Here is a 19,441-nt window from a genome sequence, read left to right as displayed (position 1 = left end):
GAAATCATAAAGATTTCTATTTTGATTGTTATTTATACTTCTTTTTTGATAATTATTTGTTTATATATAAACATTAACTCAATATTGTAACTTTAAAGTAAAAATGAATGAGAATAATAAATATAAATTTTTAAACTCTGAAATGTATCCGTATCTATTTCTTTGGTTATTGCTCTCCCGTAACCTTATTACCTAATATTAAAGATATAACAAATAAGAGTTAATAAGATCAATTTTGTAATCTATAGCCTTGATGAGACATTATATGGTTACCATCTTGTATCTAAAATTGCTAATATCCTGGAATGGAACAAAGTGCCACATTATGGAATCTTTGTTGGTATTAGTTCAATAATTATAAGTTTACATTAAACTTATTTATAATAAACTAATCATACTTATAATAGGATTCCAATTCCTATTAGACTAAAAGTCCTAATTAACATAAGAAGTTTAAATAAATAACAATTCCTAATATTTATCAAATTCTTAAACTTATTCTAATTTGGCTTTAAGTCAACTATAATTTCAATAGCCTCCCTTAATTCGAATTGTAAAGTCAATCACACCAAACATCATTTTCAACTTCTCGAACACGTCTATTTTTAGTGGCTTGGTAAAAATATCTATAACTTGATCTTCTGATCTACAAAATTCAAGTTCAATCTCTTGATTTTTTACAAGTTCCCTAATATAATGAAATTTGATGCTTATGTGTTTGCTTCTACCATGAAACATCAAATTATTTGTCAATGCAATAGTAGACTTATTATCACACAAAATCTTTGTAGAACCCTTCTGTTTATACTTCAATTCACTAAGCATCCTACAAAGCCAAACGACTTGACATACTACGGAAGTAATTGCCATCTATTCAACTTTTATGGTTGATAATGCTACAACTTGTTGCTTCTTTGATGACCATGAGAATGCTCCTGTTCCAAGATAAAAAAACATATCTAGCAATACTCTTTCTAGTCTCTACATCACATCTCCAATTACTATCTGTGTAGCCTATTAAACTGAAGTTCTTTGAGTAGAAGTAGAAGATTCTATGATCACGAGTACCATTTACATACCTCAAAATTCGCTTGCCACTTGCAAGTGTGACTGATATGGTTTTTCCATAAATTGACTAATAATTCCCACTCCATAAACAATATCTAGTCTAGTAGAAGTTAAATAACGAAGACTTTCTATTATGCCCTTGAAATATGTGGGACTTACTAATTCTCCAATGTCTTCTTTTTTCATCTTTAGTCGCTTTGCAATAGGAGTACGGATTGTTGATGATGATTCCATCTTGAATTGCTTTAGAATGTCTAAAACATACTTTTTTGTGAGATAAAGATACCATCATCTGTTTGTTGGACTTCAATTCCAAGAAAATAAGACATTAATGCCAAATCTGTCATTTCAAATTGTTGTTTCATTGCCTCCCTGAAAATCTTTAAACATTTGTTGACAATTTCCTATAAAGGTTAAATCATCCACATAGAGACAAACAATAATTACATTACCATTAGAATTTGACTTGATGTAAAGTGTGTGCTCAAAAGGATACTTTTGAAATCCATGTTGTAATAGATAGGTGTCAATCCATGTGTACCAAGCACGTGGTGCCTGCTTTAACCCATATAACGCCTTATTGAGTTTGTAAACCTGTTTCTCTTACCCTTTCTTAATATACCTTGGTGGTTGTTCAACGAAAACCTCTTTTTCAAGTACACCATTAATAAAAGTTGACTTCACATCCATTTGGTGAATTTTTCACCTTTTTTGAGCTGTAAGTGCAATTATCATGCGAACAATATCTAATCTAGCAACTAGTGCAAAAACTTCAAAATAATCAATACTTGGCTTTTGCTTATAGCCTTTTACAACCCATCTTGCCTTAAATCAATCAACATTACCATTAGTTTATATTTTGTCTTATAAACCCATTTAACACCTATAAGTTTCTTTCCAATTGGAAGAAAAGTTAGCTTCCATGTATTGTTCTTCTCTATTGATTGAATTTATTCATTCATTGCTTGAATCCACTTCTCATCACTTGCTACTTCTTCATATGAAATAGGATCATAATATGCAAATAGACAAAAATAAACTAAACCTTCATCAATAATTTTTGTGTCTTTCATGACTTCATAATCCTTTAGATGTGTAGGCATAATATGAGAACGTTTTGGGTGACTTTGTGATTTAGAGTCTTACCTTGTTTTTGTTTGCATAAGAGAACTTCTAATAGGAGAAGAAGTATTTGAAGTAGAAATATCTATTGTAGAATCCTTCTGATTCTCAAAGTCTTCTTCAATGACAACTCCTTTTTCCTCACTTTGTGTTTGAGTCCATGTTCAACTCTCATTCTTTAAGAATTGAACATCTCCACTCACAATTAACTTCCCTGTTTCTGAATTATATAGTTTGTAACCTTTAGTTACATCACTATAACCAATGAAAAATACACTTCTCAATTTTGTCATCAAACTTTTTTATGTGCTCCTTTGGCATATAGGAATATGTAATACACCTAAAAGTTCGCAAAAAAGAAACTTCTGGCTTATTACCATTCCAACCTTCCTTAGGTGTTTTTCCAAAGACTGTTTTAGTATAACACCTATTTAATAAGGACATTACACATGTAACAGTTTCTACTCAAAAAATTTTTGGAGGAGACTTGACCTTCAACATGCTTCTTGCCATTTCAACAATGGTTCTATTCGTCCTTTCAGTTATACCATTTTGTTAAGGGGTATAACTAGCTATCAATTATTGTCGAATACTTTGACTTTTGCAATAATTATAAAATTCATTAGAAGTGAACTCCTCTCCTCTATCAAATCTTAATATCTTAAGACTGAAACCACTTTGTCTTTTAACAACAACTTTGTTCTTTAAATTTGTTAAAAGCCTTATATTTTTCTTTTAACAAATAAATCCAACTCTTTCTTGTAAAATCATTTGTTAAAAGCCTTATATTTGTTATGACCAAGAGATCTTACCTCATCGGAATCACATATATCTGTATGCATCAACTCCAAAAGTTGTTTAACTTTTTTGGATCTTCTAATTGGAAAAAAAATTCCTATATTGTTTCCTAAGGAGACATCCTTTGCATGCATGATTTGGAATATCAATCATAGGTAATCCTATTACCATGTTTTTCTACACTAATGACTTCAACCCACAACGAAGATGCCAAAGTCAATTGCTATCTTCTATTTTTGCCTTCAAACTAAATAAAGTTTATGCTTGAAGAAACATAGGAAACATCCTATTCTTTGTCACCTATACTTTTGTTCATCTTCTTATTTTTATCGCTAAAGGTGCAAACTCCATTAGAGATATTAATAATATGCCATTTTTTTTGTCTATTAATTGTCACATACTCGACAAATTCCAAAAAAGATCTAGAACAAAAAATACATCTGTTATAGTAACATCAGTACCATCTTTAGAATGTATTTTAACATTACCTTTACCCATGATCGAAACTTTGGATTTGTTTCGAAAATTAACATCACATCGGATTGATTCATTTAATTGTGAAAACAATTCTTTCTTACCACACATGTGATTATTGCATCCTATATCAAGATACTAAACATCTTGCCAATCTACATTTGATGTTGCCACATTGTAGGCTAATACCAAATTCTACTCTACCTCGGCGGTGTTTGCTTGCTCATCTTGTTCATTTTGCAATTTTGTTCGACATTCTGACTTACCTCTTCCTTTAGAAGAATTTGTGTCACCATCTCCATTTATATTGTTGAAGTTGTGTCTTGTTCTATCTTTGCCACGACCACGACCTCTGCCACCTTGTTGGCCACCACGACCTCTAGTAGATGCTTTACTCTACAAGGCTTGCTCCAAATTGTAGAGTTGATTCTCTGATTCATTCGTTGTTCATGCGAACATAATGAACTCATCAATCTTTCAACTGTAAGAGCGAGAATATCCTTTCCTTCTTCAGTTGCTGCAACAGTATAGTCGAATCTTGCACTTAAAGAGCGCATAATTTTCTTTACTATCCGTTGATCATCAAGCTTCTCACCATTAACCCGCATTTGATTAACAATAGTTTGTACCCGATCAAAATAATCTGAGATAAATTCGGAGTCATTCATGCGAAGAGATTGGAATTCACCTCTTAATGTCTACAACTTCATTCGCTTGACACATTCATCACTTTTGTATAATTTTTGTAAAGTAACCGAGGTCTCTTTTGTTGTTTCCGCCTTTAAGATTTTCTTAAATATGGATTCATTCACTGCTTGAAAGATTTGTATAAAGTGCTTTTTAATATTTCTTTCAAGAATGTTTCAATGAATCTTTTTACTCATTTGATAGTGCCTCGAATTCTTTTGAATCAGTCACTTCGTTGTAACCAATATTCACTAGATCCTATTGATAAAATAAACTGAGCAGAAGTAAAACCAGAACAGAGAAGCAATTCCAACACTTTATTTGTACTGAGACAACCAATAAATAGGCAATACAATCAACTGGCTTGACAAAGCCATAACAACAAAGGCATAAAAATAGGACCATGAAACCATGTTTCAATAAATTTGCTGCCACCATCACCAAAAATCAAGAGATAATAAAGAGACTCAATAAACAATTTCCTATAGACCAGGACAACATAACAGATATAAGACTCAACATAAAACAATTTAATATTATTAAAGACTTGGTCAAATGACCCATTGCACGAAGATATTTTATCACCCTCCCTTAAACTGATATCTGCATAAATCAGTTTAGGAATCAATTTGCAAAGCCTTTCTTGAAGCAGCCACAACCTCCTTTGAAGAACAAACTCCAAGCATACTTCGAAGTTTCATAAAAACAGTAGGCTTGAGGGGCTTAGTCAAGATATCTGCAATTTGATCTTCACTTTTACAAAACACCAAATCAATAACTCCATTTTTACATAAATCACGCAAGAAGTGGTACCTCACATCAATGTGTTTGCTTCTCCCATGTAAGGCTAGATTCTTTGAGAGTTTTATTGCAGAGAGGTTATCACAGTAAATCACTGTTGGACCTTGCTGCTGGTTGTACAAAACTTCAAGTAACCTTCTCAGCCAAATAGCTTGACATGAGCCTGATGCTGCATGCAGCAACGAACTCAGCTTCCGTAGTTGACAAAGTCACAATATGTTGCTTTTTTGATAACCAAGTAATAGCTCCAGAATTCAACATAAACACTGCTCCAGAAGTGCTCTTTCTATCATCAAGATCTCCAGCATAATCACTATCTGAAAAACCAATCAAACTTGATTTTTCACCCCTTTTGTATAGAATCCCAAAGTCTACAGTACCTTTCAAATAGCGAAAAATTCTTTTTGCAGCCAAAAGATGAACTTCAGTTGGATTCTCCATGTATCTACTGATTAAATTGACTGCGTGCATAATGTCTGGTCTTGTAGATGTTAGATACATAAGACTTCCAACGATCTGCTTGTAAAGAGTACTATCCACTCTCTTTCCTGCTCCACTCTTTGAGAGTTTCAGACCAACTTCACTTGGGGTGATGACTGAATTACAATCCTTCAACATAAACTTGTCCAAAATCTCTAGAGCATATTTCTATTGAGAAATGAAAACACCAGCAGATGATTGCACTACTTCAATGCCAAGAAAATAGTGCATTAATCCCATATCAGTCATATCAAATTCTTTCATCATAGACTTCTTAAAATTAGCAAGCATGGTTTTATTATTACTAGTATAAATGAGATCATCAACATATAAACACACAATTAAAATCTTCTTATCAACACCATATTTAGTGTAAAGAGTGTGCTCATATGGACATTTAATAAAACCTTCCTCAGTAAAATAAGCATCTATACGACTGTACCAAGCTCTTGGTGCATGTTTCAGTCCGTATAGTGCTTTCTTTAACTTATATACCTGATTCTCATAATCTTGCTTCACATACCTAGGGGGTTGATCAATATAGACTTCTTCTTCCAACTCTCCATGCAAAAATGCTGACTTCACATCTAACTGATGGATAAACCATGAGTTTTGGGCAGCCATGGATAACACCAAGCGAATAGTGTCAAGCTTTGCTACTGGAGCAAACACTTCTTTGTAATCCACTCCGAATTCTTGCTTGTACCCCTTTGCAACAAGCCGAGCTTTGTACTTATCAACTCCACCATCTTTGTTCAACTTCGTTTTATAAACCCATTTAACACCAATGGATTTCTGCCCTTTTGGAAGTTCAACTAGCTCCCAACTATTATTTCTCTATAGACACGATCTCCTCATTCATAGCCTTATGCCACTTTAAATCCTTGATAGCTTCTTGAAATGTAATGGGATCACAATTTGATAACAAAATATAATGGGCAATTGTATCATAGTTATCAGATTGAACTCCAGTTACCTCAAAATCTTGCATCCACGCGAGCCTTTTTCGAACATGGCGAAGTCGTGATTTAGCAACTACATTACTCTCTGCTGCTGTTGATGAAGTTTCAGCGGCTGTTGGAGCATCATTTGGTGGACTTTCAGGTATAGAAATCGTAGGAATTTGTTGTTGTAGAAGCTGCTGCCTTTCTTTTTCAGCATCATTGTCAAAAATGGCTTGAGTAGGTTGCTGCCCATTCCAATTCCAGGTGCTCTCCTCATAAAAAATAACATCTCTACTGGTCACAATCTTCTTCGTGAGTGGATTGAACAATTTATATGCTTTGGATGCTTCACTTACACTAAGAAAAACACATTTTTCACCCTTATCATCAAGTTTCTTCCTTTTCTCATCTGGGACATGTGCATAGGCGATGCAATCGAAAATTTTGAAGTGATCTACAGCTGGTTTCCGTCCACTCCAAGCCTCATCCGGTGTCATGTTTTGAATAGAAAATGTAGGACTTCTGTTCAACACATGGATACTCCAATTCACTGCCTCTGGCCAAAAACTCTTTGGAATTTTGCCTCTTGCAAGCAAGCTCCTCACCATGTTGAGGATGGTTCTATTTTTTCTCTCCGATACACCATTCTGTTGCGGTGTATAAGCAGCTGTGAGTTCTCTTCGTATGCCTTGATCATCACAAAAATGTTCAAATTCATTTGAACAATATTCTCCACCATGATCAGTACGGAGAATTTTGATGGATCTCCCTGTTTCTTTTTCAACACGTGCCTTGAAGCTTTTAAATGCACTAAAAGCTTCTGATTTTTCCTGCAAAAAAGAAACCAACTTTTTTCGACTATAATCATCAATAAAGATAATTAGATATTTTTTACCCCCATTAGAAGTTGGATTAATTGGACCGCAAATGTCAGAGTGAACCAGTTCCAAGACATTCTTTGCTCTTTGCGACTTTCCTTGAGGGAATTGAGAACGATGTTGTTTGCCAACAACACATTCTTCACAAACTTGAGAAGGAATGGAAATTTGAGGAAGACCTGTCACCATATGTTTCTGTTGGAGAGTTTTTAATCCACCAAAATTCAAATGGCCATAGTGTAAATGTCAAAGCCATGAAAGATCTTTCACTTCAGCCATTAAGAAAGACTGGACACTATCAATCTTCAATGGAAACAACCTGTTTGAAGCCATTTGAACAACAGCAATAGCACCTCTTGAAGGATCATATATCTCACAAGCACCCTTCTGAATTGTTATTATGTAACCCTTTTCTTGCAATTGACCAGCACTTAACAAATTACTTTTCAAGTTTGGAACATAAAAAACATTGGAAATTGTTTCTACAAAACCATTCTTGGTTCTAATATTAATATCACCCTTTCCCATTACATTCACAGTAGAACAATCACCAAAGCTCACTGTAGAATGAAAACCTTCATTTAGAAAACAAAAAGAAGACTTACTACCACACATGTGGTTGCTGCAGCCTGTGTCCACATACCACACTTCTGCCTAAGGTTGTTCATTGACTTGAGCAGCCATCAACAAGGTTTCAACTTCTTTCTTTTCTGCATAATTAGATTTCTCTCCTCTTTCTTTGTCGTTAGGTAATTTAGTATAACATTAAGAACGGTAATGGCCAAATTTATGACATCTAAAACACTCTACCTTGGATTTGTCAAATTGTTGATTTCGGCCTCTGCCTCTATTTTGGAAATCTAGTTGATTTTCATCAACTCTAAAATTGCCTCGTCCACCTCTTCCTCTACCTCCATCTCTAACTCCTCGAACTCCTCTTCCTTTGCCTCTACCTCGATCTGCTGATCTATTCATTGTCAAAGCATTGTTGTTAGTTGAAGCCTTTAAAGCTTGCTCCTCCTTGTCCTCCTGGATGATTTTCTGCTCATGAACTAACAAAGATCCTTGCAACTCGTCAATTGATAGTTCATCAAGGTCTTTCGATTCCTTAATAGAACAAACAACATAGTTAAATTTTGGCGTCATTGACCGAAGAATTTTCTCAATAACAGTCACGTCCTCCATCTTCTCGCCATGAATTCGCATTTTGTTGATGATTGCCATTGTTCTTGAGAAGTAATCAGAAACTGACTCCCCCGGCTTCATTCGAAACGTTTCGAACTCAGATCGAAGTGATTGAAGCTGCTGCCTCTTGGTCCTCGTTGATCCCTGGTACTTCTTCTTCATGGAGTCCCAAATCTGCTGGGAGGTGTCCTTACACAGAATAGTTTCCAAGATTGAGTGATCAATAGCTTGGAACAAATAATTCTTTGCCGTTAGATCTTTTAATCTCTGTCCTTCAATCTCTGTTTTCTGTGCATTCGTCATTGGTGAGTTCGTTGCTGGTTCTGCTATCCCTCCAGAGACTACTTGCCAGTACTCTTTAGATCGTTAGAAATTCTCCATCAACATGCTCCAATAGTCATAGTGACCATCAAAACGTGGAATTGCAGGTTGCACAAAATTTTCAGAGGCCATTGTTTTTTTTCTGTCGTTGAAAGAAAATAAACAAAGCTGCTGCTTTATGACTCTCTGTCTCACAAACTCTCTCTCTCTGTTTTGGCACTCTCAATTCTCACTTTCTGGTTTTAACCCACTTTTCTAACGTTAATCGGGCTCTGATACCACTGATAAAATAAACTGAGCAGAAGTAAAATCAGAATAGAGAAGCAATTCCAACACTTTATTTGTACTGAGACAACCAATAAATAGGCAATACAATCAACTGGCTTGACAAAGCCATAACAACAAAGGCATAAAAATAGGACCATGAAACCATGTTTCAATAAATCTGTTGCCACCATCACCAAAAATCAGGAGATAATAAAGAGACTCAATAAACAATTTCTTATAGACCAGGACAACATAACAGATATAAGACTCAACATAAAACAATTTAATATTATTAAAGACTTGGTCAAATGACCCATTGCACGAAGATATTTTATCATCTATAAATCTTGAGATCTAAATAAGACATGCATTTGAATACACCAATTATCAAAATTTTTACATGTGAATTTTGGGTGTTGAGGAAGAATTGAGTTATTATTTGTAGCCATAATTTCACCAACAAGATTATAACTTTCTTGTGATTTTGCACATTCCTTGGTATTCTAGCTTTGATATGACATTTCACTTTCTCTGATCTTAACGCACAAAATTGGGTATTGATAATATTTTTGCTAAAATAATAAATTTATTGCATTTTCAAATTGAACATAATAACAAACCTATTTATAATAAACTAATCATACTTGTAATAGGATTCCAATTACTGGTAGACTAAAAGTCCTAATTAACATAGGAAACCTAAATAAATAACAATTCCTAATATTTATCAAATTCCTAAAGTTATTTTAATTTGACTTTAACTTGGATTATAATTTCAACAACAACTGGCTTAGAGTAAAACTAATTCACATAACAAAAACATATTTTTACTAAGATTCATTAAATAAAGCCTAAAGGTCAACTTAATTTTCAACCTTGTGGAAATTCCTATTTGATAATGACACATTTATTTTCTTAGTTTCAATAATTGTGATTCGATGGTACCAATACCTTTGTGCAAGCAAGAGAAAAAAGACCATAGATTAGCACGACCTAAATTGATTTTCAATTATAATTTGATTGATGGGTGAAAGTCTTGAACCACCACATCAAAAATCGATTCATTGATAATAATCATGCAGGGGAAAATGGTTTTTAATCCTTGATTTGACTTTTTTTTTTGACCATTTATCAATCATGTACATCAGCGGATTCCATATATGGTTGGTAATCCCAATTTATAAATGACTAGTTTTCTGCATTAATTTTTAGTTTTCTGCATTAATTTCACTTACAATTCCCCAAGTTTGATTAAATATAATTAACTTTTATTAGTTTAAAATTTCATCAAATATGTTTTTTATTTTAAATAAAAGGATATGAGTAAAAATAACAAATTAAAAAGATAAAAAATATATTTGATGAAATTTCAAACCAATAGAAACTAAATATGTTTAACTAACATCTCAAAGGAAATGAGTAAACTTAATTTAAATATTTATTATTTAAAAAAAATATTTAATTCATTAAATTAATAATCTATTCAAACTTACTCAAGTATTTAAATAAAACTATTAAAGTTATTCAAAGATGTATACATTCTAACATACGTCAATAATTATTTAGAAGACAAGTTTCGCATCCTCTATGCTCCATTAAAAGCTTTAAATTCCTTGTGGCTATGTTTAGTATTAGAAAATTTGAGGAAAAATATGACAGGAAAAAAGTAAAGAAGTAATATAGAATGAAGAAAAAATAAAAAATAAATTTAAAATTAATAAATCTTTTTTACATTTTTTTTCAAATTCATTTCATTCATTACTTTTTTATAAAATATATATAAAGGCTAAATAATTTAAAAATGAACTAACAAGGTGCAACTTGGATTAGTTGACCCAATCTAACCTAACATTTGGGCGGACTTGGGCAATCATTTTAAATCCTTGAGTTGGATTTGAGTTAGGTTTTTTTAACCCAAGTTCAATTTGGGTTAACCTTGGATTAAGGTTTGTACAACTCGAGCCTAAGCAAATCTAATTAATATTTTTATAATATTTATAATGCATATTATCCTATATAATAATATTTTTTTTCTATTTTTAAGAAAAAATATCAAATTATATTATATCATACGTTTTTCAATTTTTTTTTATATAAAATATGTATAAATTTATATTTATTCTTTTGTTACTATCTTAAAATTTCAACCTACTTATTATTTAAATTTTCATATAAATACATTAAAACAGGTTTTTAAAAAAAATATTATAGATGGATTTTGAATTATACAATCCGATCAACCTGAATTTAACTTGATCAATTTGAGTCTAACGTAATCAACTTGAATCTAACCTGAACTTGAAGTAATGAAGTTGGGTTAAACTTGGGTTAAGAACCTCAGGATTAGAGTTCGGGTTGGGTTGAACTTGGGTTGATTGTTTCTAAATTTAGGTTAGACTTGGGTTAGTTATCAACCCGACCTACTCAAGTTATACCCCTGATAACTAATTATATATATATAAAAGTGCTTCCCAAAAGCCACACATAACTCTACATATATAAATGTACCCAAACTCTTTTGAAATTAGGCCATGGTAATACACCTATATTATTATGTAATATAAACCATGTACTAAAATTACAATTAAATGTAACTGGAGTCTTTACTTGGTGTCATATTAAGTAAACAATATCTGTATTTTCCAGCCTATTAAAATTTTTACTTTATATGGACTTCATCATTTGAGGTCGATTCATTTTTTTGAAAAATATATAGATAGTACTAAGATTAATTAAAAAAAGCTTAAAGGTCAACTTAATTTTCAACCTTGTGTGGAAATTCATATTTGATAATGACAAATATTTTCTTGGTTCAAAAGTTGTGATAAGATGGTTGGTACCAATATCTTTGTGCAAGCAAGAGAAAAGAGACCATAGATTTGCACAAGCTAAATGGATTTTCAACCGTAAATTTAGTGATGGGTGAAAGTAAGGCTTGGAATGATTTGGACCGCGAAATAAAAAATCGATTCATTTATAATAATCATGCAGGGGAACAGGTTTTTAATCCTTGATTTGATTTCCTTTTTGAGCATTTATCAATTATTTAGATACTCAGAATCCAAATATGATTCATAATCTCAAAATAAATTAGATGCATGGACAATTAACTTTTAAGAGATTTAAAATTAAGGGTTAATTTCACTCACATTTTCCTAATTCTTTTATTAATCCCGGTCATAAATCTCTCTTAATTTGAATAAGAGAGATGAGTGAAAATAATAAATGAAAATGATAAGAAATGTATTTAATGAAATTTTAAACTAATATGAATGAAATATATTTAAGGTTATGTTTGGTTTTTAGAAAATTCGAAGGAAAATGCAATGGAAAGAAAATATAAAAGAAAAGTAGAAGGAAAGAAAAATTGAAGAAAAATAAAAAAATAGATTAAAAGTTGATAAATTATACTAGTACAACCCCATTAAAGCTTTAAATTTCTTGTCCTAAAAAACTTGAGGAAAAATATAACAAGAAAAAAAAAAGATAATATAGAAGAAAAAAATATTAAAGTTTATAAATTATTTATATATGTTTCTTCAAATCTATTACTCATTTTTTCCCTTTTGTTTATAAGATTAAATAATTTTAAAATATATAAGTGTGGATCCCGCATTTTGCTCGATGCGTTCCCACTCGATGGCGAAACTCGTTTTTTATTTTATTTGATGAAAATTTGATTTTTAGAAAAAAACTTGGAGTCGCCACTTATTTTTGTTTTATTTTTTTTAAAGGGAAAAACCAAATAAGAAAGAAAACTCTAAGGTGGTGTTTGTTTTTTTACTTAATTCTAAATAGAACCTTAATACTTAATAGTATTAAATATTAGGTTGTTTGTTTTTGTAGTATTTTATTTCTATTAAGTATTAAAAAGTAAAAAAAAACCATTGTATTATTTTTTCTATTTAGAAAAAACTACATATTTTGGCTTTTTCTATTTAGTAAAAAGTTTATAATAAGTCATGAAAAAGTAAAAAAACAAACAACCTAAATTTTAAAACTAAATGATTTTCAACAAAAAGCCAAAAAAACAAACACCACCAGTGTGACTCTGAAGAAAAAAAACGGGTCTGTGAAAAACCAAGTCTAGGTCCGAGTGTTAGGTTAATTATTAGGAAGGTATGATGATGAATCATAACATCCCTCTAAGCCCGCATACGTATGACCTCTACTAAACGAATTGAGAAAATTGTGGCAATTAATTAATTAATTATGGATATCAAGAAAAATAATCAATATACAAATCATGTCGAGAATTAATATGCACAAAAACAATGATGAAATCTAATTACAAAAATACACAAAATAAATAATAAGAGAATTATGCAAAATGATTTATTGAATTAAATAAATAAAAGATATTAAAAAAAAGTTTTAAAGAAATTTCAAATGATTTTATTAAAAATGATTTTGAATTAATGATTTCCATTTATTTACTTATAAAAAGAAACAATTTATTTTCTAAATTTTAATTGTATACAATTTAAAAAAAAAAACTATTTACATTTATTGTATCGAAAGAATTTATTACAAAATTTCAATTTGGGTACAAAAATTATTTTTTACTTGCTTTTACTAGAAAATAATGAATTTTTACAATTTTATTTACAAAAGTATTTAGATTCATTTTCATTTAAAAGAGTGATTTTTATAAATTATTTAAAATGACATAACTTTATTTACAAAAGAATTTTTAATTAAAAGGAAAAAAATAAAAATAAAAATAAATAAATAAATAAATCATCTATTTCTAAAAAATGACTTTTAATCCAATTTTAATTAAATAAAAAGAATTTATTCAAAAAAACATTTTTTTGGACGATTTTATTAAAAATTAATTTTTGGGACAACTTTATTTACAAAACAATATTTGGAAAATTTTTTATACAAAGAAATTTTTAGACAAATATTATTTAAAAACAAAATTTCAAATTCCATTAAAAACATTTCTTTTGGATTTTTCTAAATGCATTTTTTTGAATTTTTATAAATAAATAAAAAATAAAATAAAAAACTTTCTTTTATTAAAAATAACATTTTAAAATTGTTGTTTTATTAAAACACACTTTTTCCTCTCATTTAAACAAAATTTCTAGTTTATTCGATATTCAATTCTGTACATACTCAATAAATACATACGAACGAATATTTATACAAACTAATAAAAATAAAACCAAATAAAAAGTGAGAAATAAAATATGTACCAAAATAAACTTACAACAAGTTCCACGTGTCATCCATTCGTACTCAGCTAACAAGATTACAGAGTGGGTCTATGTAAAAACAAAAATAACACAAATGTAAATATCCAGAGATGTATAAAATATCAAACAAATATTCAAATCCAAATTCCAATTTCAAATTAGTCCCATAAATTTCATCAATTAAAATGAGCCCAAATTACTATAGGTCTTAACCTAGAACATCCAAATTAATAGCCAAAGATACAAATACAATCAACCAAACCTAAAATTGCGTAAATTAAAATAAATTCTACTAGACCTAAATTTAATACTCCATAATTTAAACCTAATTTAATATACACCACAATTGTCCCATGTCAAAATTAAACAATTCAAATTAGTCAAGTTCATATCAAATATTCAAATAATCCAACAAATCCTACCCACATTATAGGCCCAAAAATCCACATCAATTAACAAGCCCACATAAAAAAGCACATGATCAAGAGAAATAATATTTTAAACCCAATCCGATAAGCCCCGACAAATAACAACTTAACACTATGCAATTGATATAATTTAAATATCTCCGAATTGATCACCAAATACAATATGCCCACAAACCTAAATTAACAAATTTTAAATTAATTCACTAACAATAAATTAAATCAAATTATGTATTAATCTACCAATAATAAATTAATCCCAAATTTTATATTAATTCAACAATTCAAATTTCACGAACAACAATTATTATTAAAATAAAATAAAATAACAATAATAATAATAATAATAATAATAACAACCACGATGGAAACGGATGAGATGGGAAGGGGTCGCCGGCCGGCAGTGGCTCGCCGGCGGCGACAGTGAGGATGGACGGGTTTTCGGGAAGCAAAATAAATGAAATAAAAATTAAAATCAAATGGGAGGTGTGGTGGAGTGTCGTGAAGGAGGAAGAAGATGGAAAAAAAATATGGGGGTCGCGCCTATGGGAGTTGGGGGGGAGAAGAAAAGAAAAAAAATGCCCCGAAGCCAAGGTGGGGTGCCGGCCGTCTCTGAGTGAATGGAAGGATGAAAAATCAAAATAAAAATCCGGGCCGCTTGCTGAGACCCCAGTGGAGTTGCAGAGAGGGGGGGAAAAAAGAGAAGACCAATTGGGGGGGGGGGGGGGGGGCGTGTTTTCTTGGAGATGGGCCAGAGAGAAAAGAGGAGAGAGGAGAGAGTAGGAAAAAATGGGGGGAAAATATCGGGAATTGGGGGGAAAAAAATGGGGGGGGGGGGGGAGGGGGAAACAAAAATGGGGGGAAAGGAAAGTGGGGGCCGGCTGTGTGGGAAGAATGGGAAGAGAGAGAAGAAGATGGGGGGTGGTTGGGGAGCAGGAAAGAGAGAGGAGAGAGGAGAGAGAAAAAAAGAAAAAAATAAAAAATAAAAATAAAATAGATATAATAATAATAGTAATAGTAATAATAAAATAAAATAATAGTAATAATAATAAAATAAAAGTATTAGTAATAAAATAAAAAAATTATATACAAAATAATAAAAACTATTAAACGGTGAGTGAACTAAAAAAATATGTAATTGAAATTTAAAACTGAATTCAAAATTAATGTAAAGATAAAATTGAAACAAATTTTAAGATTTACAGTAAGTTTATTAATTATCCATGAATTTCTTCATTATTTATTTATTTATTTGAGAAATCTCCATAGAAAAATTATTTGATATTTGGACATAATTTATGATTGATATTGTTTCAAGAAATTTCAAAAATTAATTGGGAGAGGCTAAAAATTTCTGAGTTTGTTTTGTAATTTACCCTCTAAGATAAATTTTTATTTGAAATCAAGGAAGAGTAATTTTAAAATTTGATTGGTAAGGGTTCGTTTATCCTTGGTTTACTCACTATCGTTAATTATAATGGAAAAATGTAAAACATAAATTTGTAGTGGATATGCAATCATCCTGTATTTAATTAGCTTAATCTCCACCTATTAGAATGATCCATCAATTTGATAATCATCCATATCACTACCTTTAATTAATCTTAGACCCCTATATAATATATGGATGTCTCTTCTATCGCTTTCTTTCATGAACCTTTTCTTTTGTTTTTTTTCCTCTTATAGGTCACCATCAAATTAATTGAATCGACAATACCTCATGCCTATTATTTAATTTAATTTCCAAATTGGAGATACATGCATGTTTTAATTAGTATGTATTTTTGTCTCAACCACATGCAATTAAAACATGATAATTACATCTTCATCACTTTTTAATCAGATTTGGATTCTAAAGATTCAGAGTGAGTCATGGGTTGAACCCCCATATAAGATAAAATCAATCCGAACCCTTCAAACCCTTTTGAAGTAGTTTGATATTTCTCAACAACCTCTAAATAAGTAGACATGGTTGTTGTTTTGAGTTTATATAATTCATTTATCCTCAAGAAAAAATATTAAATATAAAAAAAGGAAAGGAAGAGAAGAAAAGCAAGAATCTGAATTCAATGTTGGGCATGTGAGCTTGCTCGCATGGCCCCTGTTAGAAACTCGTCTCTTTCAGCCCTTCCAAAATTATTCAAGGACTGTATGAAGATTAAACCAAGACCACACGTTCATGCATGCTTTACACCATTGATGTACTGTGTAAAATGTAAAACAAATGGCTACATCAACTTCAGTACTATGGCAGTTTGACAATACTCATGAACGTGAATCACATGAAAACAACATAAAGCAAGATTCCTTTTCATATTTTCTACTCATACCCAACACTTTGGATCCAAAATCTTCATCAATTTGCATGAATCGGACAAAAATTAACGTCATGGTCGATAAAGGCCGGTCTTCTCAGATGGTTGATAGGGAATTTACATTTATTTGATTGTCTATGCTAACCTAGATGGATTAATATTATGAATAGACCATGGTTCAATATCACTGAGTTAAGCATGTCTTCTATTATGTGGTTTCAAATTTCAAGCTAGCTAGCTCATATTTTCTAAGGATTGGGCTTTTGAAAATCATTTCCGCTAAGTAAATTTCCATCGGCATTATAATTGATTTTTAAATACCTCACGGAACAAATAAATAAATAACTTTTATTTTCTCTATTAATCTCCCTTTGAAACAATTAAAATTAATTAATAACAGGATTACTTGAACTTACTACCTATGGTAAAGGTAAGTAATAAGGGGTGGGCCCACTCCATGTGTTCGTAGGAGTTGGTTTTATTATTTCCTCGTCTAGGTATAAATGACAAATCATGAACAATGAATAAAATGAACTGCATTATATACTTGAAATAATAAAGGTACAATGAATTCTAAGTGTAATGACAAATCATAAACAATGAATTTAAATTAAATTTAATGCAAAACAAATATTAACATTCAATTGATTTAAATAGTTTCAATTAATATTTAAATTAAACTACAATTATAATTTATAATATTACTAATTTGCTAACACATCTTAAATAATTGTTGAGGGTCCAATAAGAATATCATACTTTTTAACTCTCTTCCTCACCTACAGCTTCATATTCACACTTGGAGTGGTATATAGAAACTGAATTTGAGTCAAACCTCCCATCAAAGCAAGCTCTTATGCCATATTGAAAACCGATTTTCCTAAAAATTTGAATTTATAGGATTTAAGTTCAATATATAAATATAAATATATATATATATATATATATATATATCATACTCCTTAACATATAGTAGATCTACAACTTCAATACAGGACATATAAAAATGGAGCAATATGAGATTGTGAGAGTTTTTAAGGGAATTCTAGGTAAAATGGGATGAAAATAAAGGCTATGTTTGGTTCCCGTAAAGTACAAAGGAAAGAAAAAAAATACTAAGGAAAATGATTTTCTCATGTTTGGTTGTCCTATAAAAAATATAAAAGAAAATCAAATATAATTAAAACTAATTAAAAATTTATGTATTTTTAAATTATTTAATCTTTATATTGATGAGTTAAAATAAATAAAATGAGTTTGAAGTAACAAAAAAAATAATTTATCAACTTTTAATCTATTTTTTTATTTTCCTTCTACTTTTCCTTTGTATTTTCTTTCCCTCGCATTTTCCCTCAAATTTTCCGGGAACCAAACATAGCCAAAGTATTAATAGGAAACATTTGGGTCAAAATAATCACTCCATGGAGAGAAATGTTGAAAGGAGGGTAGTGATTTTTTCAAACAACTATTGATTAAATCATAGATTAATTAGTAATATAATGTGATATATTGATGCGGCAAGCCATGGACTATCTAATAAAAAATCGTTTATCTTTTTATAATTATTTTTCAATTGTTCAATGAAAATCAAGATGTCTTTTTATGTGAGTTTTCATGTGGTAATACCTATTATCAATAATTGATTTTTTGAACAAAATTAATTCATAGAAACCAATTTTTATTATTATTATTTGTGACAATTATTAATTTTTTTCTATTTTTTAAAAAAGAAAATAATTATTAATTTAAAAATATTAGAAACGTGATTTATAATTAAAGAATAAATTAAACTAAACAGTACATCCCTTATCAATAATGAATACAAACGAATCAATAACAAACTACTTAAAACAAATATTTTAAAATGGACAAATGGAGCAAATAATATAAGGCGAATTTGGCACCACGCATTGTGGTCAAATGGACGCTTGTTTTCCCGTCAAATACACGTGATTTGCATGGAATACTAAAAGTCCCTTATTTTTATTTTAATACTTGGACCATCGCACAGTGCAACTTCCTCGAATCACACCCTTGGTCACGTGAATCTCACATTTTTGTGGCCACTGGGAAAAACGTCAATGTGGATATATTTCACTTCTCACTTCCAATTCAATACCTGAAACATTCTTTTACTCTTCGTGTTTCACAATTAGAATTGAAAACCGCATACTGGCCGATCAATCCGACGCAGTATGCTGCTAGCCATGCCCTGCTTCGTCCCTTGACACCAGGAGCCTTCATTTTACTTATTTTTTGTCTTTTATGTAAAAAATTAAAAAATTAAACAATTTTCAAATTCATAAGTAATTATAGTGATATTTGATTTTTTTTTTTTTTTAATTTTTAAGATAAACGAAATATAAAAAAAAAAAAGAAAAAAGGAAAAAAGTTATTACTAAATGTAATGCTATTTGTTTTTTTTTTTTTTTCATATTTTTTGGGTTGACTAAATAAGAAAAAAAATAGATT

The sequence above is a fragment of the Vitis riparia genome, chromosome 11 (assembly GCF_004353265.1).
Source record: "Vitis riparia cultivar Riparia Gloire de Montpellier isolate 1030 chromosome 11, EGFV_Vit.rip_1.0, whole genome shotgun sequence".
NCBI classification, from domain to species: Eukaryota; Viridiplantae; Streptophyta; class Magnoliopsida; order Vitales; family Vitaceae; genus Vitis; species Vitis riparia.
Note: the sequence above shows the minus strand (reverse complement) of the source record.